We start from the raw sequence: 26,550 nt of genomic DNA, 5'->3' as shown, positions 1-26,550 counted from the left end.
CAAAGTTTTGCTTTGAAGCCCGCGCCTGGTGATGTCAGCTGTCGAGATTGCCAAATATGAAGGGTGTCTACTTTTGATTCCACCTCATGCCTCTTAAATCCATCACCAGACACTCCCTACCTGTTTAACTCATTGCGGTTTGTTTCATACCTGCTTTCTCTTTGTCACTCTTTTTCGTCTTTTGTTTCCTCCTTTCCCTCTTGTGTGGCTTTATTTACCTTGTTCATGGTGAAAGTCTGATGAGGAAAAATAAAGGGTTTTCCCAAAAAATGAGCGCCTGTGGGCTCACCTGCAAAGACCGGTTTAAAATAAGCACTGGTGCAGTAGTTCTCTAGCTGCCGGATAAATTGTATAGCTACTCCGCGAAATCTTCTTTTAATCTGCAGCCTCACCAGGTACACTCATGTGCACACAATTCCTTAATCAGCAACATTTGCCTTTTTACGCGGGTGTGTCACCAAACCAGAGCTGCGGCCACATTCTTAAAATACTCATTACGTAAACATTCCTTCCAACAATTGCATGAACAGCCTCCAATCACTAACCTATCAGCGCATTGGTAAATAATAGCAGGCTGAGAGTTAGAAACATTTTGGCTCCTGGACACCTTAGACAGCAAAGGTGAACAACAACGCGGCGCCATGTTGTTTCCATGAGTGGCTCTGCGTGACGGGACAGCGTTGTTCCGGATGAAGGTAGGGACTAGGTCTCTCTTATCTGAAAATGTTATTGAAAGATGATGCAGGAAGGCTAAGCTCTGACAACGATATAGTATAAATTATATTTTTTTTAAACACAGTTATGAGGGAGGGGGTACTGGCTTTTTTATCCAAACAGACTGCTCATTCGCTGCAACTGTTTCCAGTTTTCCCTATTCCATTGTTCTATTTCTGCCCTCTAGCTCAAAAAATAATGACATATTGTCTGCTTCCACTGGAAGGTTGTTCCCTCAATAATCCTCTTCGCCTTCTTCTGAATAACATTTTCTAAAGTAATTGCGAACCTTCAAGAGCTCTTCAATGCCAGGGTAAGCCACAGACGGAGCTGGGTGGTGAGCGCCCTCTTCTGAGACCTGAGTGTAGCTGCACTTGATATATTCTAATAGCAGGTTCACTCAGCCGTTCTTAATTCTGAAATTGATAAAACAGAACTTACTTTTTGAGGTTATAACAGCAACTCATATTTGTGGAACTGCAGCACGTACTGTATACATGTCAAGTTAGTTTCGTTCTGCCACCTACTGTCCTTGGGATGCCCTTCCAATTAAATTGGGACATGTTATTTCTCTAGTAAATAGCAGCCATAGTTAGGGTGCAGTGCGTAGGTCACTCGTCCTTCTTTGTCCCAGTGTCCCTTCGCCTGCAGCACTACTGATAGCTACTCCATTCTATAAATATGGGGGTGCTCTTGCAAGGAAAATGTAACCTCTTGTTATTCCCTCAATGAATTTGCATTTTTACATCACACGCCCTTCCACCCTCTGCTTAGTTTGTGCTTGTTGTTTCCTGTGCGGAGCACCGGCACTTATTTCTGAGGGCCGGCGCTTAATTTTCTGTCTCAAGCATTTAGTGTGAGCAAAAAACACTTGGGAAAGACGGAGGAAGAGAAAAACGAAAAAGCGTCGGAAAGGGGGAAGGCAGGAAGCTGCAAGAGTAAGCTGAAGGGGCAGGAAGTGGCTATAAATGGACTGAAGGGGGCCGAGGTGGCTTCAGGATTAGGCTGCCTCAGTATTATGTGCTCGCAATTTTAATTGCAGCTGCCGCGTGTTTAAGAGGGGAGCTTTGAGGCACCTTTTTATTTACAAATTAAGCACTGCTTTCACCCAGTGCTAGCTCTTCTAGATTCGTGGGTCTCACCTCGATGGAGATGGTTTAAACCATGAACTATTATGATATGTGTCCATCCCTGGACTCAGTACCAAAGTCAAAGGTGCTATGGCATTTAGATGTGTTTTCTTCTTTCTCTTGCAAACACTGATTCTCTGATAATTTCTCCTCAAGTCACTTCATCTAAAGGGGAACTAAAGCTCCACAAGACGTTCACAAACCTGACATCATCGCCCAAAGTGCTTTTCAAAAATATGCGTTACTGATACTGTAACAACAGGAACCTCTCGGTTTAAGCTAGTAACAAGGTCTGCAATGAAATAGGAAAACTTCTGACAGAAGGTGGCTCTGACTGACTGGTTGACCGGAACTGATATGCGACTGACTCAGCCCCTGACCCTGCCTTGAGGCCAAAGACACCAGCTCTCGGGAAGTCTCCAGAGTCCACCACACTGATCAATCAGGCCCTGGAGGCTTTCGAGTAAACATTTAATAAATGCAAGTCTTTTGGATAAGTGTTGACATTCTGAAGGCTTTGACACTCTTGGAAAAGCTTTGCAAGGCAAAAATTCTTCTCAGGTTAAGGACCTCAAGAAATCCTGGTTTATTCTTGAAGATTAGTCTCCTTGTGTCTGGATTTCTTCTTGATTGGGTCCTGCAATCACTGTAAGTTCTATTAGTCATCCTGTTCTGCTGTGCCTGAATGATGTAGGCCTCAGCATGTTAACGGCCCTTTAGCTCTGAGTGCAAACTGATGCTACACCACCGTTCATTAGGTATTGTTTGTGGGACGAGACACGAATTGTCAGGATGCCAATGGTGGCACTAAGGGTCAGATTTATGGATAGTGGCTCTACACCGAGTGCAGTGCCACTTTCTCTGCGCCCTTTAGCAACCCCCTACCGCCACCAAGTTTGCACCGTATTTAAAATACAGCGCACCATGACGCAGGGTAGGGGGCATTAGCATCATTTTTCATGACGCTAATGATGTACTCTGCAGGAGTAGTGCCAAAATATTAGCACTACTCCTGCAGAGTACATAGGGCCTAATTCTAAAGAATGGAAGGCCCCAAGAGCAGACGTTAAAAGTGCCATAAAAAAATGGCATAAGGAAATCTCACAGATTTCCTTATGCCATTTTTCTGGCTCCTCTAACATGGTAATGCCCCCCAGACATACATTATGTCTGGCACAGGCATAATGTAGCGTAAAGGGTTACATAGTGGCGCAATGCATGCATTGTACCACCCAGTAAATAAGGCATGGGGATTTCGGCCTTGTTGGACCACATTAACGTCAAAAGCAATTACGTAAATGTGGTGCAAGGTGTCGCTAGGGCATTATAAATATGCCCCCAAGTGTCAATGTCCTGTTGTTAGTCCTTGAAAGTAGCCAATTTCAAGAAATCCTGAATTTAACAAGTTTGGGGAATGGGGGACATCTACTTACAGCTTTCTAATTGGACATTGGACATTTCTGATCTGCAATTTCCAAGAATCACACACTGTGGCAAGTGGCAAATTGAACCCTGGGTCACCAGGTTGCAGAGTTAATAACATGGCCATTGTACCATTTTTCCACACCCAGGTCAATTTCAGTCAGCACCCGAATTTAACTCATGCTTTATACGTTGTTCACAGTTCCCTCCACCTATGGACCAAGCTAGTGAGTGATGTCATCAGATGGCATGGCGTGGCTTACTTTGAAAAGTTGCTAATGATGCAAATGAGATTTGGCTGACCCCCCTTTATGAAGTGTCCCTAGAATGTCATTACCTGGATGCAGAAGTTATCTCACATTACATTCAGACAATAGGGTCTGGCTTGGCTCTCCTTTGATCAGCAGTTGGCCTTTTTCCTCCAGATCCTGTTGTTTGTAATGTACATTGGGCAGTGTCAGAGGTGTAATGGTCTATTCTCGGTCCATGCCCAGAAAACCTGAGAGAAGGCTGCAGCGATTAGCCTAGGCTTCCTTAACATCCTTGATTCTTACGTGGTACCTCTGATGATCAGTGAAACTGAAAATTGCGAATATCTAGCCATTGGTTTTGCTTTCACAATAATTATGTATATAGAAACACTGGCCCTACTGACAATAATATTACAAACAATTCAAATGTACCCAAAGTTTTCTTTTATCATTTTGTATTAAAAAAAATAAGAATTTAATTATTGAAGGCGCAGTGGGTGTATAGCGAGAAACTTGCACGGTGCTGTCATAAACCTGATACATACATGTGAGAATTAGTGATCAAAAATGTATATCACAAAACAAGAACAGCACAGCCCATTTATATGTACAATCTTAAAAGGGGGTCCATAGTAATAGTCAACGTTTCGATCCCCTAAAACAGTTGTGGAATTATTATCAGGACTCTTAAAATAAGTGAGCCCAAGGCAGAGAGAACAAGCACTGCAGTCGTGGGGTAACAGCCCTTTAACTTGATGTGATCCTCGAACCTGAGCGGAGCCGCAGCCCTGGTCTTTTTGCCAGGGAGCCTCAAGTTGAGTTCTGTTGCCTGACGACCGCTGTTCTTGTTTTTCCTGTCTAGGGCTAATTTATTTTAAGAGTCCTGATGATGATCCCACCGCCATTTTAGGGTACTGAAATGTCAACTTTACCCAAGGTCTCAGCCACTGTTGGGTTCCCTGGTTAAATGTAACTTCACAATAATTATGTCTTTTATTTACACACCGGTTAAGAGAGAAATTAAAATGTTGATAAAGAGTAAAAACCTGACATCTCTCCTGTGCAAGGTGTTTAGTCATGACCACACGCAATTTTAAGGCAGCATAGTCTAATCTAACCATGATGGCGGCCAGGGTCTATTAATTGATTAGGGCTTTGTCAGCTTTTGGACCAAACTTCACCAAGCATTAGACTTACTTGGTGACCAGATGTCTAAGAATCCCTTAGGCTTCATGTTAATCAATACTACTGTTTACTGCAGATATTTAGTCAATGGACCAGTGCCAGGAGACACAAGGCAGCAGGGCGTGGGAACATTACATGGACCGCAGTCCTCTGAAGTTCACAGTGATTTCTTTAATAGTAGATTGAATTCTGTTTTTGGTAATTATGGAGTAAAAGATGTCCTCGCAGTGACAAAGAGTCTTCTTGATATGAATTTGGCTTGGACTTATTGTAGATAAAGGTCTACAAGCGTTCCACGCCACACATAGAAAACGGAAAGCACCTTGAACATTTTTTTGTGCAGAAGAGTGTCTCTACCGACACAAAAAACAACCTTGCTCTTAATGCAGGCCCCCTTCCAACATGGCGCAAGGGTGCCTGCACTGGCTCTAGCCAGCACACAGAGTGGCAGTGCAAGGAGCTAGCAGAAATGCACCATATATTTGTAAATATGGTGTAATTCTGATCCCTCCCTTTAAAGCAATGCAGCAAAGCAAGTTGCTTTGCTGCTCTATGTTGTGTAAAATATTAGTAGATCTGCCTCCTAGTTTCCAGGAAACGTGACAATTACAGTTTGTCATGCGTAAATGCTGTACATGTTCCAATAGATGCTGAACCTTAATGCTAAAAGGGTACGGGATATGAAGACAGCCCACATGGCAGGAAAGGGTTGGAACTGATGCCCTCCTCTTACTGAGGAGTTCTTCTGGTTGGCGCATGGGCAGGCACTTTAGGTAGGCACACAGGCACAGTATTCAACCTTAGTTGGAACGTGTGGTAAAAAGGCACCCAGCAACACCAACACAGAGAAGGCATCCTTCGTATCCACACATGTCTTTGAGGTGTGGATCCTCAAATTTCTGACTGAAGACACCCAGTACTTTTGATTTTACGGGAGAGAAACCATGGCATAGCTTCCAATCAGCAAGGAGACATATTTTAAATGTGAGGAATCTATCGAAGCCAGAAGGCAATGGGAGATTGTTGCAGGCAACCTACCCGGACAAAACAGCTTGGATTTGCTGAGTGGGTATTCCAGTCACATGGCAGGCATCTCTACAACTACTATTATGTTCCCTCCGAACGCAACAGTTGGCTCCAGTGAAAGTGGAGTCTTTTCCCGGGGCCAGCCTCCTAGAGAGGAGCCAAGGTATCGCAATAATTCATCATGCCAATATTTCCAGATGCATGAGGTTGGGTTGTTAGCCCATTTATGAGTCACTGCATGAACCCATGCACAATAGTGTGACAATAACTAGGTAGTCTCATCAGCGCTACTCTCTCATGATTAAACTAGAGGTATTTCGGGTGCCCATCCAATCACCACCTAGAATTTGACACACAATCATACAGAGCTAGCACCTGAGCCACTGTGTGAAAACAAGCATGGGAACTCTTGAGGGGGAAATAAAAACACAGATTTGCAAAGCTCCTGCATACAGCTGTGGACCTAAGTCCTTACGAGTGGCAAGGCTTTTCTTAAATAGGTTGGGAGGCAATCGCTAAGCCGGGTAGGTCATCTGAGGATTAATGCCGTTATTACATCAGCCACGTACACCTTCACGAGCAGATTTACCACCTAGTAACAGGTTCCACAGGCCCACAAACCCACAAAGGATACGGTATTGCCTCTGTTGCAGTCTGCCTGCCAAACACGTGTGGCTCTTTGGAAAACAGAGTCTCGTTTTTTGTCACTGGAAGGACTTTGATGACAACTCCCTCGCTAATCGCTTCCCCTTGCTGGCACACGGAGGGCCTTCAAAATGGTTACTTCTAGTTCATGGGGAGGATCGTTTGTCTTGGTTACCATATATAAATGAGCATGCAGCTACTGAAGTGCATTACTATTTACAGAAAATAATATTTCTGCCGGTACACACCTACTTCCAAGACCCTGAGATGGAGAGATCATGTGATTGGGCGATGCAACTTGCATAGTGTTTGTTCTTTGCCATCATCCCAATAAGTAGAGATTCAGGAACAAGTTGCAAGGACGTGGTTGCTTAAATCTGAGCGTTTGGTTGCGGATCCTTATCCTGTGGCTGCAGGCAAGCAAATCAGAGGAAAGGGTGCACTGAAAAAGAGAGACAGGCTGACTGTGGATCATCCTCAGGTCCAGAAAGTAGAAACACAGACATCAGAGCCCTTAGCCCTCCATTATGAATGCCCCGGAATGGTATCCCCAGGAGGGGGTGGCCCCTGTGGGGACACATGTGGGGATGGGGGGGAATTAGGGAGGGGGGTTAGGGGCAAGTGTTGGACACTACCCCAGACCTAGAGATATTATGTTTGTGAAATGATTAAAGCATTCCATGTATAATTTGTTTACATTATGACGGCTGCAATGTTGAGGACAAAGCAACACAGTACATAATTTGCAACCAGAAACTTCAATCATTTTCTTGATACATACTTATTTACAAAAGACGAGCTGATGTAGAAGGACCCGGCTGTAAATGTGGCGACACAGTGGACAGGTTCTCTTTGTAGTAACTGGATGTTGAGGGTACTATTGAATTCCAGAAGGGTGATGGGGTCTTCCTTATGAGTGTGGAAGGCACTGCAGTCAAGTGGTTACAATACCTAAAGCCATTACAACTTCATTGAGGCACATGGGGATTTCATGGCAGAGAAGTTCCCAGTGGCCGAGCAGTCGAGGGCAGGTGGAATAGTGGCATGAAAGTGATTAGAGGGAGTTGTGTTGTCGATGGCTTCAAAAGGCAGTATAAGTAGCTTGTGTGCTGCTCTGTTTTTTGATAAATAGCCACCCAGACATATACTGGTGGGTGGAGATGGGTAATTATCGCCTTAGGTAATGCAGTATACAAATGGCAAAATTATTGATTTTTCTCGAAAGGTGTGAAAAGTGGATTGCTCTAGAACTAGTATGTTGCTACATCAGATTGATGACAGATTTGGCTGTTTTGAAGAGGAAGCAATTAGTGGATTTTTTTAAAGTTGAAATTTTTTCTTAAAATATAAACCCATTACATACACAAGGGCCATTAAATAGAAGGAACACATATATTCTCAATGGTAATATCAAATCATTAATAATACACAAACGTTGTTGCATAACATATATGATTATCTAATGAACATAATTTAAAAGCTGGGTATAATAGGCAGAAGAGAAGCAATCATTCTAGATCACTAATAGTTAACAAAAAGAACAACAACTAAGTTGGTTAATAATCATATAGTTAAAAAAAATCCTTATTGACCTCATATTGTGAATAAAAGTTTCTTCATTTGTGCAATATTAGACTTTTAAATTGGCTATGTATCAATTTGCAGGGCTTCTAATTTTTTAGATTGATATTTTTCGTCAGCATAAGACATTTCTGAAGCTACATTTGATTAGGTATGTCTACGGCTATATTTGATTGGCTATGTCTTTCATTATCTTGAGAAAGTATTCCCTTGCAGCATTGCTACTGTTGAGGACAATATTAGATCTAATATTGTTTTTTCACTACCAATCCAACATCTCTGGACACTTGTAAAAATAGTCTGCATCATGGTCCATGCACATCCAGTAATGTCAGCTTAGGTGTCCTGTCATCTGTGGGGTCCAGGGCCTCATACTCAAGAATTTGATGCATCGCTATTGATGTGTCAGATTTCTTGCACGTCCCGCACATCCCCTAACAACGCCATGGATGTGCCATGGATGCACTGTATGTACAATACAGAGCTCCATGGTGCTTGTTTTCACAGATGCATCAGTAATTATGACGCATCTGTTGACGCTAAACTCACGCATACTGAAGTAGCATTGTTAAACTGGCGCAACTCCAGCAATGCGAGGAGTCTCCCATAGGAAAAAGCCCTGCGTCAACTTTATGCCTGCTCTGAACAGGTGGTAACATATTTGGTGCAGTAAAGTCGCAGAATGATGCAGTGAGTTGTAAATTTCACTGTGTCAGTTCTGTGTGGCTTTTCCCGTGGGAACGCCTACCCTGCATACATTATACATGGCACAGGTATAATGTGATGCACGGCTTTACAAACTGACGCATTGGGCCCAATGTGTCAGTTTGTAAATATGGACCAGTGTAGGGCACTGCTAGCGCTACCGCTGCTTAAAGAAAAATGATGCAGCGGTGGCACAAAGGGCTTATAAATGAGGCCCCCAGTATGTTATTTGAATAAGTTTCTGTTGAAATAACGATGCACCATGTCAGCACTTACTTTTGGTGTGCATATCCACCAGTCCTTTTCTGATATTTGACACCCCGTTTATTTCGCAATCACGTCTATTCTTTGAGAACAAGTTTACATTTCCTTAATTATAAGTTTTTGAATCTTTGGACAAGATGTTATCTCAATTAGCTTGCCATATCTTATGGCCAACTCTTGCAGGTCTAAGCTACCTACAGCATCTGCTGTCGGTTTACTGATGTAATGTTGCAGTCAGATGGTTCTACAGTTCTCCATGAAAGAGATTATGTTTTACCCTGAGTTCTTGAAAATACATCATTTTATGCTCTCTAGTGAAAATGTGGTCTGGTCTAGTGTGATAGTTTAAAAAAAAAACATGCATAGGCAGAAGCTCCTCAGTTCAGACTTGTAGGTTATTTTATAAGCTCCTGAGAGAATACGGACCACCAACGATCATTTAAATCATTTAGAATTCAGAAAAACAATAAAAAAATGAGTGATTTGCAGACTACAGCATTCACAGGTTTGTATAAGAAGCATGAAAAACTATCCCTCATGCATGATGCCGAAACTCAGCACTAATAGATGGTACTGCAACCAATACGCTTCTCCAATCTATGCATCTCATAATAGGGGAACAACCCACACAACCAGTTAGAGAGTGCTTAGAAGCTGTGACAAGAGGAAGGAAGAGGAGGTGCTCAAACAAGAACAAAAAATTGCCTCAGGCACCAAATTCAAGTGCTCCTATTAGCGAACCAGACAGCTAAATAAGTGCCCCACATTTGCAAAACAGGGACGTTTTAAACTTGTAAAGACATGCAGTATATGTGTTTTGCAAGGTATGGGAGACTGCATGCATTTGTGCCTACTGCAGGCAATATTTGTGGCCATGTCAGGGACATCAACAGTAAAACCTGGCCCACCAGACCATAAAACAGGCCCACAAGCAGACAGAACACTAGCCCATACACTGATCAGTTAGATCTGACGGGCACTCCCAGGTTGCCCTACATGGTATAACGACCCAGCCTGTGGCAACAAATTTCAACCTTGCACCCACACTCTGTTCTGCCTCTTCAGCCACTCCTCTAATTTGTTTTCTTGGTATTCATTTTTTTTCATCTTTTGGTCTCCCCATTTCAATCTTTTATTTGCAACCAGACAGTGCTGGAAAAGAGAGGACCTGGATAGGCAGCGGTTGTTGAGCTGAATCTGGGATTCACATAGGCGCCAGTGAAATGTGCCAATTGTGTCTCAGTGTGGTTTGCCTACATTGGGACACATTCAGCAACACTCACACTTTCTTTGCTCTGGTTTCAGAACAGCAACGGCAGGAGATGAGGGAGGAATCTTAACTTTCAGTTCCAAGTGGGCCTGACACAAATGTCTCACTTAAAGTGCCATCAGTGCTTCTTTTGTTGAAGTCTCATTCTGGTGGGGACCTTGCTGGAGCCTAACACATTGATGCTAATGCCATCGGGGAAATAAGACATTAACCTTGTCATTTCACGCGTGCTTGAGGTAAATTATGACTTGAGTGTACGTTTTGGGGTTTTCCAAGTGCTGTATTTAACATATAGTCAGCTATATAACAATGTCAGATATATTTGCCTACTTCGGTAATTTAATTAACAACCATTTATATTACAATTACACGTAAGTCCTTATAACTATACAAGCAATTTATGACATGGACTTGTTATGGAAACTGCAATAGCTCTCATTTAAGCAGTCTGTTTTCTTTGCTTGACTTTGATTAGCATTTCTTTTATTGCTGTTAGAAAGTGTATAGTTCCTGAGCACGTGCAAAAATGCTGATATCATCATGGTCAACAACACTGTGTGCTGACATACTTTCTGTTTGTATTAATGGGCATGGCCATTACAAAATGGCCCCTTAAAGTGTAAGGTTATTGTTTACAAAAATCGGCATTTAATGTCAATATGTGGATCGAGCTGATACATTTTACTCCGTTACTTTAGACTCAGAGAAGCTTACTGTCTTCAAACCCTGAATTGTTTTGTAAATATGAGATAAAATCAGTGGTCACGTGGTATATACATCTCTTGATTGGATCACTGATCGTGTTGGGGCTGCGGTCTAAGTGGCCTTCTAATTCAGCGTTGGTGCACTGAACTCAGTTCTAGCATCAGTGGTTTAGAAATCTGACTCCCGTGGCTCTTGGGGACGCCCAGATTTTCTATCAGGCCAGAAGACTTTCTATTTGTTTTTTTACTGACAAGTGGCTCCATGTCATGTGTTAATACCTTCTGCCAATTCTGTTACTCTAGCCAACATAACTCTGTGTTCTTGTCTCTTGAGTCCTTAATTAAAGTGTTAACAGAAAACTGCAAAGACCACAATGTAGCTTTCTGTCGCTTGAAAAGCGAAGCATGCCTGCTGGTATCCATAAGTGCCACTTTGGAGACTTGTAAAAATAAAAATAAGATTTAGCTCTTGACTTGCATTTTTTTCTTTTACACAACCACATGTTAACCAGGTTGCCTTTCAATACAAATATTGGCATATCGCTGCTAATCAGCTAAGATTAACACTTCATTGGAAATCTGGCCTTGCTGTTTACCACAACAATAACTTGACTTTTCTGACGTTCCAAAGAGACAGTGAGAATGGAAAAATCATTGTGTTTGTACCCGTCCTTCTGAGGGGAATTTGTGTGATTCAAATGAAGTGATGTCGTCATCTTCTGTGATGCACCCTGCCTTGAACAGGTTCAGCATGTGCTGCACATGCTGCACCGCAAGCGTCTCCAGTTTTAGGTAGGCATACTTTGGGTAAATTTCGTGAATGGGATGGTAATGTTTGTCACCTAGTGAAAGTTGTTAGCTGGGTAACTCGAAAAACCATCTATCATGAGTCAGAAGACGTGATACTGTGATGCTTGACACTCTCCTTTTGCAGTTTATTACCTGGTTTACGCACTTTAAGTACAGCTCCATGTTCTCTCACAACACACTCTAACCAACTAAAATCTTTTGCAGAACCTTAAAGTCACTTGGATTCAAGTGTGTGCTTATGCCCTGGGATGTTATTTGTTGGCGTGACAGTGGATGAGGCTTTTGTTGGTGTTGAATGACTTAGGGCCTGATTTAGAGTTTGGCAGACGGGTTACTCCATTACAAATGTGACGGATATCCCGTCCGCTGTATTACGATCTCCATAGGCTGATATGGGATCGTAATACGGCTGATGGGATCCTCTCCACCAGGATCTAAATCAGGCCGATAGTCTGCATTGCAGCTTATGCAGGAAGCTCTCCCTCTTTCTGTGAGTGCACCAAACTCTTCAGAGCTGAGCCACGCAAGAGTGTGTTAGGTGTACCCTGCAGAGCTAGGGAGGGCTTCATAGGCAGTATGGATAAGCATCCTTCTAAGCTAGTATTCTACGTTTCATTGGGTTTTCTGCACACCTCGCTCTGTGAACCAGGAAACTTGTCCAAGGCCTACACTTGGTGCTGAGCATTTCAGAGAGGACAGTAGTTTAAAGCTGAATGCAGACAATTGTTCAAATATTTTGGCCAATTCTGAATGATCTTTTCGGGCTGTGTCTTAGAATGATGCAGGTTCTGAACAAAGATTTCTTTGGAATTTGAAAGTCAGCTGTGTTGTCCTAGTTCATTCCCTGAGCAAAATTAGACGCACCTAAAAGAATTGACAAGCCAGTCTTTCACCATTCGGCCTTACATTAATGTGTGGAGTTTGCTCCTGTGGACAGCTTGAATCTTATGGCTCTATTGTGGACTGTAGATTGTCTGGGCAAAGTACTAAATTATATTGAAGATGCCTCATTCATTCTATGTTTTGATAAATTGTGCTTACAAAAAACCCAGACAAAACAAGGGGGCAGCCTGTAACCCCTAGAACAAGGGTACAAATATCATTCAAACAAAATATTCTACTGGGAAAAACAATAAGCTAAATTCCTAATGATGAATCTCGGAAGTAAAATTGACCTGACACCTAGGTAAACACATACCTTTCAGGCAAGAATGGCATATGACTCATTGCAAAAATACTATGGATTGCAAATTAGAAAAATTGCAAAAGGTTCTCCAATTTGACAGTGCAGTGAACAAGCGATGTTTAGTGAATCGTGATGTAATACAATTATATACAATATACAAAAAATATACAAAGTAAACAAACGTCTGCAATGCACCGGAAGCCCACACTCGCTTGGCTTATTGGACCCTGGGATTGAAGTCCAGCAACACAATAGAACAGGAGTCATGTATCCTGCATTGTATATAAGGAATGGTCACAATGAACAAGTTGACGTTTCGCCCCCCCTACTCGGATGAATTCACTGGGGTCATCATCAGGACAGGATATTGGTAGACACCTATAAAAAGAAAACATGAAACAAACGTTTGAGGATTTACATGATGTGTATGGGAAATTGTAGTATATGCTTTTCCATTAGGAAAGATTTAGAAAAAGTTTAGATTTTCTCCAAACACTAGAAAACAAAATGTACAGTACTGTTATGTGAGAAGGGCGTATAATCTACATTAGTCAATAACATAAATGAGCCAGTGGGTGCTGGGCTACCGTTTAGGAACACTTGTCAGTAATTCTGGGACAAAGCACTTAAAGCCAGGAATACACACCAAAGTGTGGTATGAATTGCACTGAGTCGTTTTTGCTTTCTGTTCCTTCTGAGGCCTCTTGCTCCTGAGACCAACATTGGCAAAGAGCATTGTTAGGGTTGCCAAAGTGCTGCCGCTACCCATGGCCATTCATAATTGCTGTTCATGACCATGTGGAAGCTCAGAACAGCTCACTCCATGCCATGAACAATGTTTCCAGTCCTATGGATAGCAGGTGTGTTGGTCTAACTTGTACGATGGAATCAAACTAAAGACTATAACACCCAGAATGCATCAGGTAGTCGCATGAAAATCCAGGACTGTAAAAAATGCCCATGATAATGGAACTTCTCAAGTAATGGCTATGTGTTTGCTTGTGTCCTCTGACAGTCAATTGGCTTTCTCCACACTATCATCACATAACAGTGTAGCTAAATTTCTGCAACCCCTGGGGAGGCTTACAATAATATTATGCGTAGGCCACAACTGTTGGTGGTTGAAAGCTATAGCTCTCACCCACAATTAGTGGCATGCTTTATCATCAGGTTCTACATGTTATATTAGTTTTGTCAGGATGGGTTTAACCACTCAAATGGGCACATTTAATATTTTGCGCTAGGGATCTCGGATACCTGTTTTACAGGAAATAAAATTGTCTTGAAACAAATGTCAATATTAAAGTGTCTTTAGTTTTTTCAGACAAAAGAAATAATTATCGATGGTTAAGGGAAATTAGTATCTCACCATCTTAGACAGCATGTCCAACCTTGTTAATGCCCTAAAGGGTCAGGAGGCTTCCATCGATCCCCATGAGTCTCATATTTACTGTTCTTTGTTTCCAGTTGACAAACCAAAAAAGTAACACAAACAAAAGCATGCAAAGATACTCGCTCAGTGTCTGATCTTTAGGGGCATATTTATACTCTGTTTGCGCCGGAATTGCGTAGTTTTTTTTGACGCAATTCCGACGCAAAACTAACTCCATATTTATACTTTGGCGTTAGACGCGTCTAGCGCCAAAGTCCATGGAGTTTGCGTCATTTTTTAGCGTGGACACCTACTTTGCGTTAATTATATGCAAGGTAGGCGTTCCCGTCTAAAAAATTGACTCCGAGGCATGTGCGCCGTATTTACACTCCCGGGCAAAATTCCCGGCCGGGAGTGGGCGGGTCAAAAAAAATGACGTACGGCCGCTTTTGCGCCGTTTTTTAGCGCCTGGAAAAGGCAGGCGTTAAGGGACCTGTGGGCTCGGAAGGAGCCCAGAGGTGCCCTCCCATGCCCCCAGGGACATCCCATGTCACCCTTGCCCACCCCAGGAGGACACCCAAGGCTGGAGGGACCCATCCCAGGGACATTAAGGTAAGTTCAGATAAGTATTATTTTTTTTTTTTTTTTGTGGCATGGGGGGCCTGATTTGTGCCCCCCTACATGCCACTATGCCCAATGACCATGCCCAGGGGACAGAAGTCCCCTGGGCATGGCCATTGGGCAAGGGGGCATGACTCCTGTCTTTGCTAAGACAGGAGTCATGTCAATGGGGGTTGGGAGTAAAAAAAAAATGGCGCAAATCGGGTTGCGGCGCAAATTTTGCCTCAGCCTGACTTGCCCCATTTTTTGGCGCCCAAGCTCCATTTTCCCCTACGCCGGCGCTGCCTGGTGTACGTCATTTTTTTTAACGCACACCAGACAGCGCCGGCGGCTAACGCTGGCTAACGTCATTCAATAAATACGGCGCCCGCATGGCGCTTCAGAATGGCGTTAGCCGGTGCTTTTTTTTTGACGCAAAACTGCGTTAGCGCAGTTTTGCGTCAAAAAGTATAAATATGGCCCTTAATTTTTTTCTATGGAGTATACAAAAATATACATCATTGCTACTTATCAACAACCATGTAGATCATTGCACGGCAACATTTGATAAGTGATGGTGGTGGTGTCACACTGAAAACACTTTCCCAACACTGTTTTTTAAGTGAAAAAATGGATACAATGAAATAATTTCATGCCTGATTATTAGAATTCACATTACACTCAAGAGTAAAAGACCTCGCAGGGAAGGAGAGAATACATCTCCCTGTAGTCCTACGTTGAATGTAGAGAGCATTGTGACAAGCTTGTCAAGAGATGTCTAAGCGTTGTATTTAGTGCATTTTGAGCACCTCCACATTCTTTGTGAAAGGAATGAAGTTTCAGTCATTTGCATCTTTCCTTCCTCACAGTGGTGGTCAAAGGAGAGGGGACATGCTTCTACTTACATAGAAGCATTTTGTGTTGCATGTAAAGTGTCATGACACTGCCTGTGACATAACATGTCACACATTGAGGACGAGTAGCGGGTATGTAATATGGTAGTCTTAGACAAGCATGGTGGCTGCCTATGGATTTTGTAAATGAAGACCTCTTGGTCGAAGAAAAGAACCTACTAAACCACTAGAGTCATGATCAAGTATCTTTAGAAAAATATGCATTTCCAATTTGTTACACTTCAAAAATGAGTATCTTGAGACCCTTAAACATACAATTCTATTCTATGTATTACAAATATTCCTTGATTGATAGGTCAGATGATAATGACTCGGAAGCTGCAGATAGATTACCAATATATCTGGCTAAGATATTGTTTTTTGATATGCCAGGGTGCACTTTTTAATCATTATCTTTCAATATAGACCTCAGTGTGACTTCCCCCTATGTCTAAAACTGTATGAACTGAAAAACAGAAATGATAGGGAACTATTGCGGACTAAGGAAGAAATGACATGAAGCAGTTTAAACCAAATTTCATGGCGTTTATATGGTTCCATGGGATCTCATTGTTTAGACCTCTGTTCTCTATTTAGGAGAACGGATTTAGATTCAGAGCTTTTCTCTGATTAGGCAATGCAAATTCTCTAAAGTTTGGGCCAGATGTACAACCTTTTGTTTTGCAACTTGCAATTTTCGATTCGTTGGGAATCGCAAATAGCGAGTCGCAAAACAAAATGTACAACTGTGTTAAATACACTGTTTGCGATTCCCAATAGGGTTGCAAATTACCTACCTTATCAATATTTATAAGGTTGGTCACAAGGGATGGTGGCCTGCTGGAGACAGCAGACTACCATGTCTGTCACTGCTTTTTTAATAAAGCACTTTTTCCTTAAAGAAAAATGGGATGCATTTAAAAAAAAAAAAAGTGAAAAGTTTTCTTTTCATTTCTTCAGAGTAGGCAGTGGTCTGTGGGACCACTTTCTGCTCTGAAAAAATATCTTTGCCTCCATTCACAAAGGGAAGGGGTCCTTGGGGAATTCTTCCCATTTGCAAATGAGTTAATACCTATTTGAAATTGATGTAAACTGCAATTGTTTTGCGACCACAGTCATGGTCAGAAAAAAATCATACATACCACTGTCGCTCGTAGTTAGGAAGGGACGTCCCTTCCTAATTGCGACTCGCAAACCTTTGTTGTGAGTTGGTAGATAGTTTACTGAATTGCAAGATTGGGTTTGTACTTTGAGAAATGCTTTTTTCTTGTGGGCCGTTTGCGAAAAGAAAAAATCTTTTTACATCTGGCCCTAAGTCTCTATTCTAAAAAGTAACAAGTGAGGCATTTCATGCTTTTCTGTTTAGATCTTGCTTTGCTTTCTATGCTCTTCAAGCCATTCTGATATACTTTAGACCACATTGGAAGGTGACTGGATAAATCACCTCACTGAGTTGCAAGTTGTGTTTTTTCCAGAATCCAAATGGTGGGTAAATCAAGATAAATGTCCTTAGTAGGTTTGGTCATATTTCCCTTCTCTACATCATCCAAAAAGTTCTTGAAGTGCTTTTCTCACATTAACTCCATTACTTCCAATCAGAGTAGTTAACACACATTAGATAGAAACTGCCCACTGTGCTTAAATGTACGCAATAACATAAATGACCTTCGATGTTGACTCCTTAAAAGGTGTGAAAACATATTTGATTAGTCAGAAATGGGTAAGACAGCTGAGTGGGTGAATGCACCTACTGCTAAAGTCTGTGTTCGGCTTAAATGTCACAGGTTTGAATCCTAGAACAATGAAGTTAGCTTTTCACTACTCAAGATCAATAAAAATGAGTATCAACAAAATGGTTAATTATGACACTCATTATTTATTTCACTGCAAAGCACAAACCTTTGCACTTAAGTCCTGCATATAGAACTAGTAAGGACTCTTTGCTTTAATAAAAGAAGGTCAGGAGAGTTGATTTCTACATAATATCTCCAAAGATTAAAGTGAGTAATGCGGCCAGTAGTTGTTAAATGTGGAAGTTGCATCTTTCAGGGTTCAGCGCTTTGAAGACGGCTATGAAAAGTCTGCATTTTTCTGTACACAGCATGCTGACCAGGCGAATATTTTTAAGTGTCCTTTGCCCCAGTTCCCTCTTAGAGATCTGAAAATACGACATACCTTAAAGCAAGCTGTACCCCGAAACTATAACAGATGCTAATAGCAGATAAGCATATTCAGGGCCAGCTTTAGTGCTGGTGGTGCCCCATGCCTGAATAATTATTGGCACCCCCCCCCCATTATGTCCTCCTTGGATTCCCTCACTACCATCCGGCAAAAGTGCCCATCATCTCTCAATAGCCCTTCACTCACATATATTTTATTTTTTTAAAGCACTGGTGTGAACGCTGAATTTATTACTAATTATTTTTATGTATTTTGGATTACGAATCTGCATAGAATTTGACTAACATAGAAAATAATGTGCGACATGGAAAGTGTGCCCTTTTAAGTGGCCGTCATTAATCATGAAGTGTCCTTATTAAAGGCCTATTAATATTAATTGAAGCGCCTATGTTTAGGTTATTGTAGTAATGTGGTATATTAATGATTTCACTTTATATATTTGCCTTAATAATTATAGGTCTTAAGTTAGCAAGGATTGGACCTAGTTTTACACAGCCTTATATTAAGTTGTACTGTTTTAAATAATATTGTGGGAATGTATGTCTAGAGAAATCAATTCATGTATTATTTTCACTGCGTTGACCAAACGTTAGCAGGTGTCTTTAACTTTCTCACGAGAACTGCTTGCTAGAATGTCTTGTATTAGACATCGATACATTGTATAATTTGATGTGTGAGACAGCGATGTTCCCAGGAGCTAACAATGGATGCACTGACTGAAGCACGGATGGATACAAAAAATGTTACCTGAAAAGCCTGACGGTGGGAACAGGAGAAGAGGAGCCAATCATCAACATGTGAAAGACAGTTTAGTTATATCTTAGATTGGGAAATTAATCCCTATTGGACCAATTGTAAAAGTACGATTTCCTAACCAATCACAATGTGGAAGGTTCTTTAGGTGATTTTACCTTAGCCCGGCTGCACAGAGAGAAGAGAGCTCATTCTTACTCTGATTTCCTCCGTGGAGGATTCTATCTTTACCTTTATTGCTTAGACTCCTGATGCTGTATGCTGATCCCTTAGATATGGCTTTCTAATGGTTTGAATAGCTTAGCGCCCCTATTTCTGAACCATTCCATTCCACAGCCCGTTGCTGATGCTGGCCGAACTGATGTCCAACTGATGAAGATAATCGCAGCTTGCTGATCCATATGAGGAGAGGTATAACAAAATGTTATTGTTCTTGTTGTAAGTTTGTCTTTTGTTTCTAGGTACCAACCGCTATTTTGATAGAACCCTAATTAGATGTTTTCCAAATTTATGTTGACTAAATTTTTTGCATGAAGTCCAAACATGCTATTCTAATCAGAAGGTTAGTAAGGGAAACTCTGAAATGCTAATAGGTTGCTATTAATAACAATTGATGTTGCTCAGTTGCTGAATCTAGATATATGATTTTTCTATTGTGCTGTTATTTTTGCTATTGATTTGTACTGTGTCTCTCGAATGCTTAGTGATCAATGCGTTAGCTAAATTGAGATACTTTAAAGATTTGTTTCAACCAGTGTTGTTCTTGTATGTATACCATTTGATTTTGAGACTAATTTATGTGACATTATCATTGTTAATATGGGGAATTAAACATTCTAACTTTTACATAAAGGTGTTGTTATTCATGGCCAAAAGGGTCATGGTGCGTGAAGATTTCTGACTCCAGAACAATTTTGATGTCTTTGATTGATGTTGTTGAAGATATTGTGTTGTAATTGGGATTTATGGTGGAACCACTCTAAGTGTAGTCAAAAGTTCAATCGAACCTCTAACACGTCCCCCTATGAATTAAACCTTAGAAGACCAAATAAGGACAGACACTTACAGAATTGGTAGCAGAGTAGGATGGTTAGCCTTCTTGGGGTGCCATCATAAAGTTTTCCACATGGTTATGTCTCATTAAGAGGCCATCTTAAAGAAAGGTTTTGTCGTTTGCTCTCTAGAAATGATAGCAGGGTAGGATGGTTTATCTCTTTAAGAGACCATCATAAGATCCCTTTTTCCTATAGAAATGGTAAGAGAGTGTGATGGGTAGTCTTAAGAGATCAAGATAATTCGCGGATTTGGTGAGAGGAATTGGTGAAGGTTAAGATTTTCTGATTTGATGACACAAAGTGGAGGGAAAAGGTTTCCCTAAAAACCTTCTATGACTTTCCCAGAACCTTGGAGCTTGCCAATGCTTGTTTGAGGATGTTCTCAGCGTTCTAGTGACAGAGTGAATGAAAAAGGTTTTGCACTTGCACAACTTAAGCAAATCGCAGGTGAATTGTGATATTTGTGAGGGATTAGGGAATCTGTGTACTCCAAATGAGGTTGTTTAGGGAGTTTGCGTACTTCAAATGAAGTAGTTGAAGGAGTGTGCGTACTCTGAAGTGTGAGACTAGGGAAGTCATCAAACTTCACATGTGTGTGGGGCTTTGTGATTAAAAATTGTCCACGTGGTTGTTGGTATACGGACCCTGCGTGGTCTAAGACTTCCGAGTATTGAATAAGTGTATGGGACACTTGGACTGATATTGTAATTTGTCTGTTTAATAGGTCAATCAGGCGTGGTGGACAAAATCGAGAGTATGTGCCAAAGTGAGTGAAAGATTTTTCAACTGAGATTTGACGAGTCCTATGTACACCAGGACAGACCCAATGATTGGTTAAGAGTGAAATTCGCGGGTCAAATTTTGCTTGCGAGTCAGGCAAACTGAGATAGAAAGAGTATTTGTTGGAGCGAAATGCCACACTGAAAAATCTGTAAGGTTTCTAAAGCGACTGTGTTACCCTACCTGTAGTAAGCAGACAAATGTGTGTATTAGCTTTTATTTAGTGCTCACAATATTTACATTTACTTTTGCATGAATATGAGTTAAGGCGGGCAAGCCGAAAGAGCTTGTCAGCCACTCTACGTGTGAATGTGACGTCCTTAGAGCTGAGCTGGGAAAGGCTGGTTAGTGAGAAGGGCTGCGAACGGATTGGTGGAAACCATGAAGCATAATTGGTTGAGAAAGTCGGCGAAAAGGATTTTGGGATTGAAAGTCACTTCATGATTTGATTCGTTAATTATCAAAGATGACATTTTTCATAGCATTAAAGAGTGCCCTAGGGGAGATACATTTATTCCAACTGGAATAGGAGAAATGACACTGCCAGAAGGTACACCCGCCTATATTGTATTTGAAAAACAGGGTGCTGTGCCATGTCTTTGGCTGAAACAACAGTGCAAAGAAACAGAGAGAGATGGGAGCTTAGCATTTCCTGCCCATGGAACATTTAATTTGAGGATTTTAGAGAAAGAGGAGAGTACTGTATGATCTGAAACCTCCTCCAAGACCAGCACAATTCGAGGCATTAGCGATTTGGGAACTAGTAATTAGACAGCAACAGCAATTGAAATTTGAGAGAAGAATGAGGAAAGCTGAGAAGACACTAGCAGAGGCTAGATGGGATAGTGAGCAGAAAGTTTGGAGAACTAAGACTTTACAGGGAATTAAGCTGTTTCCAGCCATTACACAAGAGAACAGGAATGAGGCTAGGAAGAATACCAAGAAGAGAGAGTGTTCCCTTTCAGATGACAGAGAGCAGAAGTCCACAGGGAGTTGAAAGTCTTTGACATACGATGAAGTGTCAGATGATAAGTTTATTTTACAGCTCTTGAGAAATCGTCCCCACCATATGAAGCACACAAGAGGAGCTCAAGAACCAGTATAGACCCTACAGCCCTGATACCAATTGACTCTGCTCAGAGACAGATTCAGGTTAGCTATAATATTCCAGCTACTTCAGAGATTCAAAGGGCCATGCCGCAGATGGATATTCCCAGAATTTATCCAGATGTACCTATTGTAGATACCACAACAAAGCTAGTAGTGCAGACAGGGCAGGTTTACCAGAAGCCAAACTTGGTCCAGATAGAGTCAACCCCAAACTTGATGTCTCCGATACAGACACAGACGATCCCGAGATACACCCCATAACAGGATCCCAGACAGAAATTTCTGCATTGATTAATCAGAATACAGGAGCAATGCACCCGAGAGATTCAAACGCCAGACTCAGTCCACATGCAGGGCAGTGCCAGTTACCATAGGTCCAGTTATATCATTGATCACCCAGGGAATTAACAAGAACAATGAGCAGAAAACCCTGAACCTGAGTATAAAAAGAGAGAGTGTTGTAAGTTCAATGTAGAGGCAGAAAGAACGTCAGGATACTCGAAGATGGTCCGGATTTCTTTATTTATTGAAGTTACAAGTAAGCTCAAGTGAGCTAAGCATCCCAGCCTCCGCACCTCCTCCCAACTGTCTCCAACTGCACACCGAACATTCTCCTGGAATCGTTCCCCAGGTTCTAATTAGTTAACATTCTAAAAGAGTCACAGATACAACACCTCTCCCTCCCATAATGCAAAACAAAGTATAAAAACATGTATAAGAGAGTAATAATTTTGGAAACTACAAATGTAAATAAAGACAAAAAGAAAGGTCACAAGATAAATAAACAGGAAATTCCTTCACAACAATTTATAGTCCTTAAGATGTGAAGGTGTCTTGACACTTCTGTTCAATCTCCTCAACTCTGGATGCTCTGTAGAATTATCAGTTCCATCGTTCGATCTTCTCAAAACTGCATTCTTTGTAAGAACATCAGCCCCTTCATTCTGTACATCATCTTTATTCAGAACAAAATGATCACCACCATACTTGACAACCCTATTCAAATTCCATATCCTGTTATCATCCGTTTTTATAGCTTTGGTGAAGAGTTTCAATACCTTCATAGGGAGTGATAATTTCCTCCCACTCCCTTTTCCAAGGGGTCTCTTGATCATAACCCAATCACCAAGCTTAATTACTGTCTTCTTTACAAGGTTCGCTCTATCAAAGCTCAGTTTACTCTTTAGCATCTTTTCTCATTCGTTAAGCCTCCAATTTTCATCCACCACCACTCTTCCCCTACTATCCAAGAGATCATTCACCCACTTTGGTTCCAATATCGTACATCCACGCCTAACTCGGAACAGAGCAAATGGTGTTTGACCAGTAGTAGAATGTGGGGTATGCCTATACACACTTAGGGGGTCATTTTGACCTCGGCGGTCTTTTTCCAAGACTGCTGAGGGACCGGCGTGCAGAAGACCGCCAGTGGTGGCGGTTTGCCGCTCAGCCTATTATGACCGTTGGCAGCTCTCCGTCCTTTTACGGACGGAGAGCCGCCAACATCCATACTGGTGGGAGGCGGGGAAATGGAGGTTGCTCCACCTCCTCCCAACAGAACACCACCCAGCGAATCACGTCCTGTGATTCGCCGTGGCGGTGTTCTGTTGACGGTGTGGTGTCGGCGGAGCTGCCCCCATGGCTCCCGTCCCCTCCCAGAGGATCGACGGACCAGGTAAGTCGATCGTCCGTTAGGGGAGAGGGGTGGGGGGGTGTTGTGTGGGTGCATGGGGGTGTGCGTGTGTGCGTGTGTGTATGTAGAGGGGGTGTGTGAGTGCGTGTATGCTTGCAGGTGTGTTTGGGAATGAGTGCGTGTATGTCTGTATGGATGTATGCATGTATGTTTGAATGTGGGTGTGCGTGTCTGACTGTGTGTGTGTATGTTGGCATGTATGTCGGTGTGTGTGCGTGTATGTGTGTTGGTGGTGCCTGCGTGCGTGTCGTGTGTGTATGAATGATGTTATGTTGGGGGTCGGGGTGGGGAGGGGGGTCCTGCCACCTTTGAAGGGTGGCAGGGGTGGTGGGGGGTGTAGGGGAGGGAGTCGGGGTGGGGGGTGGGGGAGACCCCTATCAGTACCAGGGATGGAAATCCCTGGCACTGATAGTGCTTACCGCCATGGATTTCATGGCGGTTCCAACCGCAGGAAATCCACGGCGGTAAGCCGGGTCAAAATACCGCCGGCGGTATAGTGACGGCCGCAGGGCTGGAGACCCAGGTCTCCAGCCCTGCGGGCGGAACGGAGAAGCGGCGGATGACTATGGCGGTAACCGCCATGGTCATAATACAAAAAAAAAGACTGCCAGCCTGTTGGCGGTCTTACCCCTGCATCTCCGCCTTCCGCCAGGGTCATAATGACCCCCTTAATTTTTTCAATACCTCTTGCCTCCAATTTAAATGACTCCCTTTAGCAGTAGAGATGGTTTCTATAAGAACTCGATTAAACCTTTCCACCATACCATTGCATTCAGGATGATAGAAAGCACACAGCTTATGCTTAATCCCACATCCACTCAAAAAATCATTCATTTCCTTGGAAACCAATTGCACTCCATTGTCAGTGAGAAGGGTAGAAGGAATACCTTCTCTAGTTATCAAATCTTTCATGAACTCTATAACCTTGCAAGTCCTGATACTCTTAGTAAAACACAACTCCGGCCATCTGGAATACATGTCCACAACCACAATTATGTACTCCACAGTATTCTCACTATAAATGGGTCCCAAAATGTCCAAAACACTGTAAACCTTACTGCAAAAAGGAACAGATACAGGAACTAACTCATTTCTATATTAATATCCTTACATACATCCAATCTTATCACTGAAAATTTTACCAAAATCTTGACGAAGAGACGTCAACAAATCTGAGGCTGTTCTTGCATTATCAACTTCATCAACACACATCTGCTCTTTTAGAACTATAGGGGGAGAACTGTTAGGATCGAGCATGACTCCCTGATCTTTCTTATGCTACCAGCCTAATATACTGTCACCCTTTTTTGAGACATAGACTTTCCCAGAGGCATACCATTTGTTATATTCAATCAAACCCAAAAAGTAGCCATGTAACTCATCAAGTTCTCCACCATATGAACACGGTCTGATATCAGGTTTCAATAAGTTGACTTTCCCTCTGAGTTGCTCCTGATAAAACTGATAAGAAACAATAGTGATTTTGACACCAGAATCAAAAAGCACCTTCGTTTTTTTCCTTCCACTATAATGTAATCTAAAGGGCCACTAACATTATTATCAGACACTTGCAGAACTATCTGACAACACTGAAACTCACCAACATCCTCATTGTTAATCGAGTGATTATCAACAGAGTTCACTGTTTCCTTAGCCTTACGTAGATTGCACACTGAGGAGAAATGACCCGTCTTTTTACAGAATAAACAAGAACTATTAACAGCTGGACACAATCTATCATTGGAAAATTGCCTTCTCTGCCACACCTGTAGCATTTTTTCTTTTTTACAGAGTTTTGAGACGTATGCTTGTAGACCTTCTTATTACAATTGGATTTGCTGTCTTTTACTAAAGAAACATCATTGGAACCATTTTTTCTTATCACTTCAACACACTTCACGGAATGTTCAATTCTCTTTGCAAGAGAAATAACTTCGTCAAGATGAGGATCATCCAGCAACAACAACTCATCGCGTACTTTATCAAAGTTACAACCCTGCATGAATTGATCATGAATTCTTTCATCCAAAGATGAACCAAACTTGCAATAGGAGGCTAAACATCTCAAACCGGTGACATCATTCTCAACAGTTTCACCGTCGACTTGAAGTCTTTTACCAAAATAATATCTTTCTAAGATCTTGCTAACTTTTGGTAAGTAATGCAAATCCAATTTTCTAATGCAGATTTCATATTCATTAAGACTAATTGCTTCACTGTCAGGAATATCAAGGAGATGATCAAAAACCTCTTGGCCTTCAGTACCCAGACAGTGTAACAATAAAGCAGTTCTCCTTTCCGTGCTCAACGAGGTTCCACAAACTCTGGCATACCTTTCAAAAACCTTCTTCCATTTCCCCCCACTTGATAAGGGGTTCACCAGTTGTGGAAAGGAAGAACGGGGGAGCAGCTACTTTCTGCATTATCAACTTTTCTAGAAAGGAAAAGGCTTACTACTACAAAAGAAACAAAGTACAATATTAATAAATATAAACGAGTCCGTTTTACATGGTAGACCGAGTGAATATGTGGCAAAAAAAAAAACGAAAGTTCAAAATGAGGAGAAAAGTTGTTGATAGCCTTACACTTTACCAGAATATGACCGTGCGCTTAAAAAAGAAGCGCACAGATACAGTGGAAATAGATGCGTGCCTATCGCAATAAAATCGACAGCGACAGGCTGAAAGGACAAAAGAGTTTCCCACAATGTTGCAGTTGATTTTTTTTTTTAGGCTGTGACAGCGCGCACAAATGTGGAAGCGTGTAGTCACGCTGGACCTGTGCCGATATAAGCGAGCACTCCATGAAGAACGAGGCGTCTGGGCACGTAGCATTGCTAGGAGATGAGGGCGCACGCTCGTGCTATTACGATGCAACACAAGACGGTGTGTTGTTTCCAGGAGGAAAGGGACGTCTGTGGTTATGCAGCATTGCTAGGAGGTGAGGATGCACGCTCGTGCTGTTACGAAGCAATACAAGATTGCTGCAACCTCGCGGGGTTGCCAAGGGACACAAGACGCTCGTTCCAATGAGGCTGCTCGAGAGGTAGGTACAGCACAACATTGCTAGGATACCGCAACGTTGAAGCAAAGTTCAAAGCCTCTCGGAGAAAGAAAAAAAATAAAAGAAAGAAAAAAGGAAAAAAAAAACAGGCCAAAAACATAAAGTCACCGAAAAGAAGGAAATACTAAGCGAAATGCAGCACTTCGTTGTCAGAATT

The 26,550-nt window shown here is 42.0% G+C and overlaps 1 protein-coding gene across 1 annotated transcript in view; it reads left to right on the top strand.

The window, feature by feature from the left end:
- The first annotated feature begins 596 nt into the window (after positions 1-596).
- The window catches only part of ARHGEF37 (Rho guanine nucleotide exchange factor 37), a 280,710-nt gene continuing 254,756 nt past the window's right edge, over positions 597-26,550 (top strand). The window contains exon 1 of the mRNA XM_069244612.1: positions 597-695. The gene's annotated coding sequence lies outside the window, so the exon portion shown is untranslated. The remainder of the gene's footprint in view (positions 696-26,550) is intronic.

This window comes from Pleurodeles waltl, chromosome 7 (genome assembly GCF_031143425.1).
Source record: "Pleurodeles waltl isolate 20211129_DDA chromosome 7, aPleWal1.hap1.20221129, whole genome shotgun sequence".
NCBI lineage: Eukaryota > Metazoa > Chordata > Amphibia > Caudata > Salamandridae > Pleurodeles > Pleurodeles waltl.
The sequence above is the reverse complement of the archived record's forward strand: the minus strand, read 5'-3'. Positions and strand labels throughout refer to the sequence as shown.